This window comes from Bos javanicus, chromosome 18, assembly GCF_032452875.1.
Source record: "Bos javanicus breed banteng chromosome 18, ARS-OSU_banteng_1.0, whole genome shotgun sequence".
Taxonomy (NCBI): Eukaryota; Metazoa; Chordata; class Mammalia; order Artiodactyla; family Bovidae; genus Bos; species Bos javanicus.
This window is the reverse complement of record NC_083885.1, coordinates 8,232,723-8,244,352: the sequence shown is the minus strand read 5'-3', so window position 1 is coordinate 8,244,352 and position 11,630 is coordinate 8,232,723. Positions and strand designations below refer to the sequence as shown.

At 48.2% G+C, this 11,630-nt stretch overlaps 1 long non-coding RNA gene across 1 annotated transcript; it reads left to right on the top strand.

The window, feature by feature from the left end:
* On the top strand, positions 1 to 5,547 carry LOC133230011 (uncharacterized). The gene is made up of 3 exons (XR_009730708.1): positions 1 to 521; positions 3,675 to 3,792; positions 4,203 to 5,547. It is a non-coding gene; the product is annotated as an uncharacterized LOC133230011 (long non-coding RNA).
* The last annotated feature ends 6,083 nt before the right edge of the window (positions 5,548 to 11,630 follow it).

Here is an 11,630-nt window from a genome sequence, read left to right as displayed (position 1 = left end):
GCGTCCTTCCTGGCTCAGCCTGGTCCACCAGAGGAAACTTAAGGCTTAGTCTCATGGATTCAGACCAGCTTATCACACCCAAGACTCCCCTGGGTGTCCACTTCCTTACTGACATCATGTGACCTTTCAGGCCATCACAAGTGGAACATCCCCCTCACCAGGGAGGCAGCAACCGTCCCCTCTTATCCTGCTTGGTCCTCTCCCCAGCTGCTTCAGTTGGGGTGACGAACAAGCGTTATTGAAGTAATTAAGTAATTACCTCCTCTCCTGGGGGTTACGTCCAACTTTTCAGTATTATCAACAAGGCAACAACAAGAAGATCTTTTTTCTCATGCTGTTGAGTCAGTTCCTTAAGACACATTTCCAGAAGTGGGATAACTCATCACTGGACCGGGGAGTCGGGGAGGAACAAAGGAGAAACTGCAGACCGGGCTCCCAGATCACCCAGCAGGGGAGCCAGAAGGCAGTGCACGTCGGTGAGAGAAAGCGACTGCTGAAGGAGAGCCACTTTTGCTGCCCCGGTGAGTAGAAACTCACTTTCCCACTGCAGATAAGACCTAGAGTGGGCTGAACAGTGGCCTCCAAAAGCCAAGTCCATTTAGAACTTGTGGATATGACCTGACTTTCAAAAAGGTTTTGGCAAACGTAATACAGGATCTCAGGGTGACATCCTTGCAGATTAGGGTGCCCTAAATCCACTGACAATGCTTAGGAGAGAAGGGGAAGCTGACACGGACCTGGAGGAGGAGACCATGGGAGATGAAGCAGAAATGATGAGTCACTGACCCATCGACAGGCCAGTGACTGCCAAGAACCACCAAAGGCCACAAGAAGCTCAGAGAGTGGCCTGGGACAGATTATCTCTTGCAGCTTCCAGAAGGAATCAACACTTCTGATGCTGTGACTTCAGAATCCTGGCCTCCAGAGCTATGAGAGGAAAACCTGTCATTTCCAGGCACTGACTTTGCAATCATTTGTTATGGCCACCATTGCTGCAGGCTCCAGCTCAGCTCCTCCTGGGAGCAGGCACAGACAGCCCCACTCTGAGCACTGAGCCCTTCAGAGGAAAATCCCCGTGTGTCATGGATGTGGGCATCAGGGGTCAGGATGCTAGAGCCTTGGCCCACCAGGGAAACCAGCTGGGATGAGTCCAGCCATCGGCAATCCAACGGGGAAAACAAAATTAGATTTTTTTTTTCATCCATTGCAAATAAAGCCCGGATTGACCAAGGCCAGAATGTGAGAAACAAAGCTTGAAATTATTTAGTAGAAAATATAAGACAGCATTTCCATGACGGTGACATAGGGGGAGATGTGACAGTGTTTGGAGATCGTTCTTTAAAAAGGTAAATAAGTTAAAATGAGGTCCCTCATCCAATAGGAATAGTATCCTTATAAAAGGGGAAATTTGGACACAGAGACAGAAAAGCACAGAAAGTGGCAGGAAGACTCATGGAGAATGCCATGCTCAAGGCCAGGGGCGCCTGAGGCCACCAGGAGCTGGGGAAAGGGCCTGGAGTAGATTCGCACTACCAGCCCTCAGGAGGAGCCAACCTTGCCGACGCCTTCACCTGAGACTTCTGGCCTCCAGCGATGTGACAGAATACATCTCTGTTGTTTAAGCCACCCAACCTGTGATATTTCATTATGGTAGCCCTGGAAAACCAATACAGTTCAGTTCAGTTCAGTCACTCAGTTGTGTCCAAGTCTTTGCGACTCCATGGACTGCAGCACACCAGGCCTCCCTGTCCATCACCAACTCCCGGAGCTTGCTCAAACTCATGTCCATCAAGTCGGTGATGCCATTCAACCATCTCATCCTCTGTCGTCCCCTTCTCCTCCTGCCTTCAATCTTTCCCAGCATTAGGGTCTCTTCCAATGAGTCAGTTCTTTGCATCAGGTGGCCAAAGTATTAGAGTTTCAGCTTCAGCATCAGTTCTTCCAATGAATATTCAGGAATGATTTCCTTTAGGATAGACTGGTTTGATATCCTTTCAGTCCAACAGACTCTCAAGAGTCTCCTCCAAAACCACAATTTGAAAACATCAATTCTTCGGTGCTCAGTCTTCTTCAGGGTCCGGCTCTCACATCCGTACATGACCACTGGAAAAACCATAGCTTTGACTCTACAGACCTTTGTCAGCAAAATAATGTCTCTGCTTTTTAATATGTTGTCTAAGTTGGTCATAGCTTTTCTTCTAGGAAGCAAGTGTCTTTTAATTTCATGGTGAAGTCACCATCTGCAGTGATTTTGGAGCCCCCAAAAATAAAGTCTCTCCCTGTTTCCATTGTTTCCTCATCTATTTGCCATGAAATGATGGGACCAGATGCCATGATCTTAGTTTTCTGAATGCTGAGTTTTAAGCCAGCTTTTTCACTCTCCTCTTTCACTTTTATCAAAAGCTCTTTAGTTCTTCTTTGCTTTCTGCCATAAGGGTGTCATCTGCATATCTGAGGTTATTGATATTTCTCCCGGCAATCTTGATTCCAGCTTGTGCTTCATCAACACCGGTGTTTCTCATGATGTACTCTGCATATAAGTTAAATAAGCAGGGTAACAATATACAGCCTTGACGTACTCCTTTCCTAATTTGGAACCAGTCCATTGTTCCATGTCCAGTTCTAACTGTTGCTTCTTGAGCTGCATACAGATTTCTCAGGAGGCAGGTAAGGTGGTCTGGTATTCCCATCTCTTGAAGAATTTTCCACAGTTTGTTGTGATCCACACAGTCAAAGGTTTTGACGTAGTCAATGAAGCAGAAGTAGATGTTTTTCTGAACTCTCTTGCTTTGTCGATGATCCAGCGGACGTTGGTGATTTGATATATGGTTCCTCTGCCTTTTCTAAATCCAGTTTGAACATCTGGAAGTTCTCAGTTCACATACTGTTGAAGCCTGGCTTGGAGAATTTCGAACGTTACTTTGCTAGTGTATGAAATGTGTGCAATTGTGCGGTAGTTTGAATATTCTTTGGCGTTGCCTTTCTTTGGGATTGGAATGAAAACTGACCTTTTCCAGTCCTGTGGCCACTGCTGAGTTTTTCAAATTTGCTGGCATATTGCCACCAAACAAAAAAATGGCTCATTAATTGTGGGACACCCACCCAATGAAATCCTATATGAAATGAAAAGTAGTCAGCACCCACTAGCTGCAGAGTGAAGCGGAGGGCATCACACCATTTACATACAGTCGGGAAATATGCAAAATGCTAGCTCTAGTTTTTGCAAGCATAAATAAACACCAACAGTATGAAAACAGGCATAGGAAGAGAAACCACAGACAGTGGAGATACATCTGCGGGAGGGAAGAGGAAACCTGGATACAAAAGGGCTCCCTGAAGACGGGAGCTTCAGTCACATCTGGAGTATTTCTTTACAAGGATCAAGAGAAATCAGGTAAGACTCATGCATTCAGTGAATGCTGAGTGCCCACTAGGTGAGGGGCAGGGGTGGGACCCATGCAAAACTACACCCAAGAGTCTGGGGAAATGCTTCCTGATTCACACCCTTTTCTGGCATCCACCCCCACCTTCTCCCCAGCAGGCAGCACAACAGCGCACAAGGTGAGCTTCAGCAGGCAGCTTCTTACCCACATCTGAGCGTGCATGCACGCAAACACAGACTTCAAGAGGAACAGAACAACATAGCAATTTTCTCTATTTTTTTTTTCATAAAGAAACAGAAAAATTCAGATCCATCTTTCACAGGATGATAAGAAGAAAAAAAAGAACAAAAATATACCAAGAAAAAAGCTACCAGCAAGACGAGAGAAACCCAGTTTTCAGCAGGAAAAGGTATGCAAATCCCAAAGCCATAAACCCACAAAGGCCGAGGAGGAAATTCAAACAGGAAACAAATGTATGGAAAATGGTTAACCTCAGGAGCAGCTGGAATCCCCACTCCCACCCCCCACCCCTGCACACTTGGGGGAGGGGGTTGAGGGGACTCCTGGGGGCTGAGGCGGGTCTGGGGGTTCCTACCCACTGGCTTCACAAATGACAGGGAGCAAAGGACCATGAGAGAGGCCAGGTGTCTAGAGTGAGAGATGGGGAGCAGGCCCAAGAAGGTGGGGGACACTGGGCCATGTAGGGAGGCTGGGGGCTCCCCAGAGACTGTCTCAAGCTCAGATGACTTGTGGGTGTCTCAGCCGCAGCAAAGTATCTGTCACAGAAACAATGAAAGCACCACTTTATTCTATTTCCAGTTTTTTAAAAACGCCCAGTCCTGGGAGTATGGGGACCAGGAAAAGCAGAGCTCCTGGGCACACAGGATCTGAGCCGTCCATGAGTCACACACGGTGCCACTCAGTGTGCGCCCGTCAGCTCTGGGGACCCGCGGGGCCCGTGCGTTCAGTCGACTGGTTTCCTACCTACAGCAAGTCTCTGTAAGGCCCTGGCAAGATCCGACCACCACCCAGCCTGTCTGGGTTTGCCTGGGACATGCCTGACTCCAGCACTGAAAGTCTCACATCCCGGAAAAACTGGGACAGTTTGGTCACCCTACGCTTTCCAGGAGAGGAAATCTGATCAGAGAGGTGAAGTGGTCAGACCCAGGCCCAACTGCCAAGACAGGGTTCAAAGAATCCACAGCAGCACAGAAAGATCAAGGGCAGCCAGATCAGAGCAACTCTGAGGCTCCACAACACGCTCTTTTGGACGAGAGTGGCTAAGGCTCAACGCTGGCTCAGGGCTGGTGAGGCGGGCAGACCCGGCTGCCACCCGAGTCGGCGTCTAGAGGACTGTCTCCTTGGGAAGCAATTTGGCAACTTGCAGTTTGTGCCGTGAAACTGTTCCTAGCCTTTGACTGAATGATACTATGCTGGGAAATCCATTCTAAGGAAATTATCCCTCTTTTTATTATTATTAAAAAGCTACTGGAAAGAAAATGTTCTCTGCAATATTATCTAGAAGAGAAAGTAAACCTGGACAGTCCATAGAGGGTAATGACTTTGTACATCATGACCCGTTTGCCCGGGGACACTGCTGCAGAACCACAGCGCTGTAACATGGAGGGCTGTACAGCGACATGGAAAACTCGGACAGTGCACGCTGTGTTTTATGGGAGGGAATAAGGATGTGTCTACAACTTGGCAAAATGCTTGACTGAGGATCAGGCTGGAAGGGAATATGCAGAGTGGTGGGTGTGGTGGGGATAAGGGAAGATTTTTAAAAATTAAAGCTAGTTTTTAATCCCCTTGTACCATCTTTTCGAAAGCAAGAAAGACACAGTTTTCCACACAGATGGGTGCATGTAACTGCTTAGAAACATCACTGAGGTGGTTTTTATGGCACTGGTGGGACTAGCAAATGGTAGGAGACAACCTGAATATCCATCAAGAGGGCAACAGTTAAATAAAAACTGGTACATCCATACAGTGGGGTTCAAATAGCTGTTTAAAAGAATGAGGCAGCTGTAGTTATGAGACCATCATTAAGATGCACTGCGTAAGAAAGGCTAGATGAAGACGTGTGTAGAGAATGTGACTATTTGTGTCGCAATGACACACACACATACAGATATATCTATATTCCTACACACACAGAGACTGTTTCGGGAAGGAACTCGGGGGAGGGCTGTGGGGGCGTGGATGACCAGGGTGGGAGGGCGCTCCCCTCCCCTCCACGCAGTTGGTATGGGTAGTGGGTTAAACGGGGTCCCGCCCCCGAAGTACCCCCAGCACCACTCTTCATAACTGCCCCAAATTACAACTTAAACTTCTGTTAAGAGCAGAGTAGGAAAAAATCAACTGTAGCGCATTAATACAATAAAACATACTCAGGAATACAAACTAGTGATCCATCAAAATGCGTGAGTCTCACAAACAGTATGACTGTTGAGTGAAAGCCGAGCCGGACACACATAAGACACCGGGTGTAATTCCATTTACCTGAAGTTCAAGAACAGGCAGAAATGACCTGCAGCGGTAAAGGCAAGAACAGCAGTTACCTTGGAGGGTGGTGACTTGGAGGGGGGCTGGGGGGCTTCGGGTAGAGTTCTACGTGTTGATCTCAAGGGTAGTTTCTCAGAGTGAATATGTGTAAAAAGTCATGGAGCTGTACCCTTAAGAGTTGTTCATTTAATAGTATATAAATTAAGCTTTCACTTAAAAAAATTAAAAGCAAAGATTAAAAATTATGAGGGAACAAGAGATCCCATATAAAGAGCTATACACCTCATTTTAAAGTGCTTTGATGAGGAGTAACCAAAAAAGATCTGTGTACAGCACAAAAAGTCAGTACAACAAACTCCCAGGAACTTTCCAGAAGCACATGGGGTTTTGGCATACCTTCATACAGCAGGTCACTCACCAGGAGCTGGTGGCCAGCCGGCCTGTGTGCCTGCCAGCTGGGGGCCTATGTCATCCATGCCTGCCATGGGTCCTTGGTACTGGAGCTGACCTTGAATTGCTTTCTGCCTCCACAGCAATGAGAAGGACAGCAACCTCTCTGTGGGCACAGGAGCCCTGCGGGAGCAGCCAGCCGAGCTGGACAGAGCAGGCACCCACTGGTCAGTCACAGGGCCGCCGTGCAGGAGTGGGTGGGGTCCAGGACACTGCAGGGTGGTCAGAGTTAAGGTTTGAAGGAAGAACAGGGATGTGCCAGGCATGAAAGGAAGGGTTAGGCAAGGGTTTCCCCAGGCAAAGGGGGCCACATGTGCAAAGGCACAGAGTATGGAAAAAACAAGAGAGATGCAGACGCCCAAAGCAATCCACAGACTCAGTGCAATCCCTATCAAACTGCCAAGCGCATTTTCCACAGAATTAGAAGAAACACAGTTTTTACATTTGTTCTTGTTGTTCAGTCGCTCAGACGTGTCCAACTCTTTGCAATCCTATGGACTGCAGCACGTCAGACCTCTCTGTCCCTCATCATCTCCAGAAGTCTGCCCAAGTTCATGTCCATTGCATCGATGGAAACACAAAAGACCCAGAATAGCCAAACCAAATCCTGAGAAAGAAAAATGGAGCTGGAGGAATCAGGCTCCCTAACTTCAGACTATACTACAAAGCTAGTCATCAAAACAGCATAGTACTGTTTGGATCCACCTCCTACAGTAATAAAAATAAAAACGAAAATAAACAAATGGGACCTAGTTAAACTTAAAAGTATTTGCACAGCAAAGGTAACCATAATAAAACGAAAAGACATCCTATAGAATGGGAGAAAATATTCGCAGACAAAAGAACCAACAGGGATTAACCTCCAAAATACACAAGCGCTCAGGCAGCTCAAGATCAAAAAAACAAACAACCCAATCAAATTATGGGCAGAAGATCTGAACAGACATTTCTCCAAAGGAGACACACAGACGGTCAAAAAGCACAGGAGAAGATGCTCAACATCACTCATTACTAGAGGAATGCAAATCAAAACTACAATGAGGCATCACCTTACCTAGGTCAGAATGTACATCATCAAAATATCCACAAATAGTAAATACTGGAGAGGGTGTGGAGAAAAGGAAACCCTCCTACACTGTTGGTGGGAATGTAAATTGGTACAACCATCGAGGAGAACAGTATGGAGTTTCCTTTGAAAGCTAAAAATAGAACTACCATATGATCTTGCAATCCTACTCCTGGGTATATATTCAGAGAAAACCTTACCGTTATGTTCAGAGCAGCACTGTTCACAATAGCCATGGAAACAACCTTGATATCCATCAACAGAGGAATGGATAAAGATGTGGCACACATGTACAATGGAATACTACTCAGCCATAATAAAGAATGAAGCAGTGCCATCTGCAGCAACGTGGATGGACTTAGAGATTATCACACTAAGTGCAGTGAGGTCAGACAGAGAAAGACAAATATCGTATGGTATCACTTATATGTGGAATCTAAAGGAAAAAATGATACAAATGCACTCATCCAAAAAAACAGATACAGACTCACAGACTTCAAAAACAAACTACAGTTACCAAAGGGGACATGTGGCCGGGGCATAAATCAGGAGTTTGAGATTAACCTACACACACTATTGCAAACAAAATAGATAATGAACAAGGCCTTACTGTACAACACAGGGAACTCTACTCAATATTCTCTAATAACTTATAAGGGAAAAGAATCTGAAAAAGAACAGATATATGCATGTTATATATATTTTATAAAATATATTTTGTAAAATAAAAATTAAATTTAAAAAGATACAGAATATCCAGGGAGCTGTTGCCATGGCTGGGCGAATGGGCTGGCTGTGGGAGTTATCAAGGTTCTTGAAGTCTGATGGGTGGTGACTTAGGGCAGGAAAGGGTACTGCCACAGCCTGGTGGCATCAAGGTGAGTTTCCTGGAGGAAGAGTAGATGCTCCCTCCATGAGAAGGAGGAAAAACAACCTAAGCCAAGAGCTGGGAGGGATGGCTTCGCCCACTAGCCCGTCGTGCTCCTGGGGCAGACGTGCCCCTGCCCCTGCTGGACATGCATGGGGAGCCACTGGCACTTGGTGGCAGCAGGGGGTGGGGAGGCTAGATGTCCTGCAATGTCCTGTAGCCTCCACGACAGAGATGAGCCCACGCACCCCATGACAGTCCAAAGGCTCATCAGGCATTCATGTAGGCAAAAACCTGGCTTGAAATTATCTGCATCTAGAATCTAACTTCACCTAACATGTAAATGCAAATTTTCTTTTCCTGTCCCATTTTAATAGTCACTGAATTTTCCAGGAGTGCTACCACTGTGTCAGTCGAGGGAAGGCTGTTCTTTGTTTCATTTGGACGGTAACCAAGAGCTGGTCACCATTTCGGAAAACCGCGTCACCAATGGCCTCACCCACAGGGCACACCTGTGACTGTATGCATTTGTGGCTGTTGCCTTCCTGGTGATCCTGGTATAGGACAAGATTCTGATTCTCTTCATGTGATTTTATGACAAGTTACCTTCCTTTTAATTCTCCTCCTTTGTATTATAATGGGGGCATTGTATTGCTGTTTTGGAAATCACAGGTACAGGTGAATTACATACCTGTGAATTCAACTTCAGGAAATAGAGGCACATTACAAAATAAAAAGTTTTACAAAAGAAGCATCGTGTCTGAATGTTTGCGAGCCCCTGAGTCAGGAGGAGACAGACGGGGAACTGGTTTTGTGATGGTGTCATCCAGGCTGAGTGGAGGGACCAGCCTGCCTGGGGCACCCACCATGGAGCATGCAGACCTCAGGAATGAGTCAGAGATGTGGGAATGAGTCAGGATGGGGGATCAGAATCTCGTACCATCCTCTCCAAACAGTGCCCTCAGGTGGAGGTTTCGAAAGGACCTCTGCCTGGTTTGACCCTTCTGTGTTCTCATATGACCTAGGTAAGGACTGATCACTGCCCCAATTTGGAGAGGCAGGGCAGAGGCTCCTTATGGCAAACAAGACTTTGAGATTAAATCTACCTGAGGTACAGTCAGCCTTTAAGGAGGGTGAATGACCCACCAATGAGGGCAGGAAATGTCAAATGAGACATCTCCAGATCAGCTTCAGAGGATGGCATCTAAAGCCGCTGGGTTCACCAGGAGAGAGAGGGAAGGCCTTTAATATTCATTAAAAATGCAGTTTCCTTTTGGGAAAGTGTGCAAATATTTAAGAACTATCAAGTGTCAAATTTCCAACCTGCCTTGGACCCCCAGGGATGGACCCTGGCTGTCCCTTCCTTACAGGGATGAGGCTGGAGCCCAGGCATTGGCCAGATGACCAAAGGCCTCATAAATCATGTCAACGAGTTGAAACTTAATCCCAAATTTAATGCGGAGCCTTTGGTGGATACTGAGCAGGGAGCAACATGACTAGATTTGCATTTTAGGAAAGTCAGTTTGGCCACAGGGTAGGTGGTGGGTGGGAGGGTTCAAGACTAGGTTGGGAGTCTGGCAGGGGGAGATTGTTTGGGGGACAGGAGACGACAGTGGGGTCCATGTAGGGAAGAGATGAGGTGGATTAGGTACTCTGGAGAGTGTGGGGTAGAAAGGTGGCCTGAATTGTTCAGGAGGGAGATGACCGCGGCAGCGGGCACGTGCAGCCCTTTTGTAGCCCATGCTTGAGCCAGGGATTGCCCACCCATCCTCCCAGCACACCTCTATGGCAGGTCCATTAGGATTATCTCTGTCATTTTTACAGACAAGGAAACTGATATACAGACAGCTTAAGCCCTTGTGGTGGTCACCTGGGTGGGATCCCCGCTCAGCGACCCTACTCTCAGATTCCAGGACTCTTTCCGAGGAAGCAAGGCCAGCGTCTCATGACTGACTTGTGCTAAGGATGGCTGCTGTCTGCTTGGGTGGACTGATCAGGGCGGGGTGGGAGTGAGGCAGGGAGGTGGTGGGGAGGGCGCTGCCCAACCTCATTCAGGAACAAAGAATGCAGGATATTCTGTCCAGCCCGCAGCCCCTAATTCAAACCTGCTCACACTGGGAAAGCCACTCTGCAGAGTTGCCTCCTTGAGAAATAGGTGGAAGAGTGTTCTTGGAGGGCAGCTGAGCTGGGAGGGTGCACCCAAGAGCTTCTTGTCTAAATAGACACAGCTCCCCGACACAGAGGAAAGACCAGACCCTCCTCCCACCACCCCCAAGGTCATGGGTAGCTCTGATCGGGGCCAGAGAGGATGCAGAACGCCCCTGCCTTCCTGCTTCTTCATCGTCACCAGCGAGTCACCTTAGCCTCGTCCACAGTCCGGAGGTCCTTCTGTAGAAGACCTGCCACACCCAGCTCGAGGCCAAAACCCAGAACCTCCCCTCCCCCCACGCCTCCCTGGGCAACCCGCAAGAGCAGAGCCGTCGGCCCTGCGGGTTTGGGGCGCCCTCTGCTGGTCGTTTCCCATCGTCCGCCGTGTGAGGCCGGACCCACCTCTGGATTGGGTATTGGGGTGTTTGTGGCAGCGCGGATGACACTCACGTGGAGAGAGGATCTCCTTTCTCCTCAAGTCGGGAAGGGGAGCCAGTCACAGGGGGGAGATGGCTGATCCCCAGCCGACCAGGGCACAAGGGCCTGCTTTTCATTTCAATTATCGTGTTCCCATCAATAGCGGCCTGCCAGGCTGAGACCCTCCCCGACTCCACCCTTCTCACAGGAGGTCTTTGATCACAGCTCTCATTTCGGATTCACAGTAGCCCACGATAATCACGGTGTTAAAATTATTTTAATGAGGGGCTTCCCTGGTGGCTCAGTGGTAAAGAATCCACCTGCCAATGCAAGAGGTACAGGTTCGATCGCTGGCCCAGGAAAATCCCATACGCCTTGGAGCAACTAAGCCCGCGCGCCACAACTGCTGAGCCTGTGCGCGAGCCCAGGCTCCACAATGAGAGAAGTCACACACTGAGAAGCCAGCGCCCTGTCACTAGAAAGCAGTCCCCGCTCTCTGCAGCTGGAGAAAAGCAACAAAGCCCTAGGCGGCTGCTGCTGCTGCTAAGTCGCTTCAGTCGTGTCCGACTCTATGCGTCCCCATAGACAGCAGCCCACCAGGCTCCGCTGTCCCTGGGATTCTCCAGGCAAGAACACTGGAGTGGGTTGCCATTTCCTTCTCCAATGCATGAAAGTGAAAGTGAAGTCGCTCAGTCGTATCCGACTCTTAGCGACCCCATGGACTGCAGCCTACCAGGCTCCTCCATCCATGGGATTTTCCAGGCAAGAGTACTGGAGTGGGGTGCCATTGCCT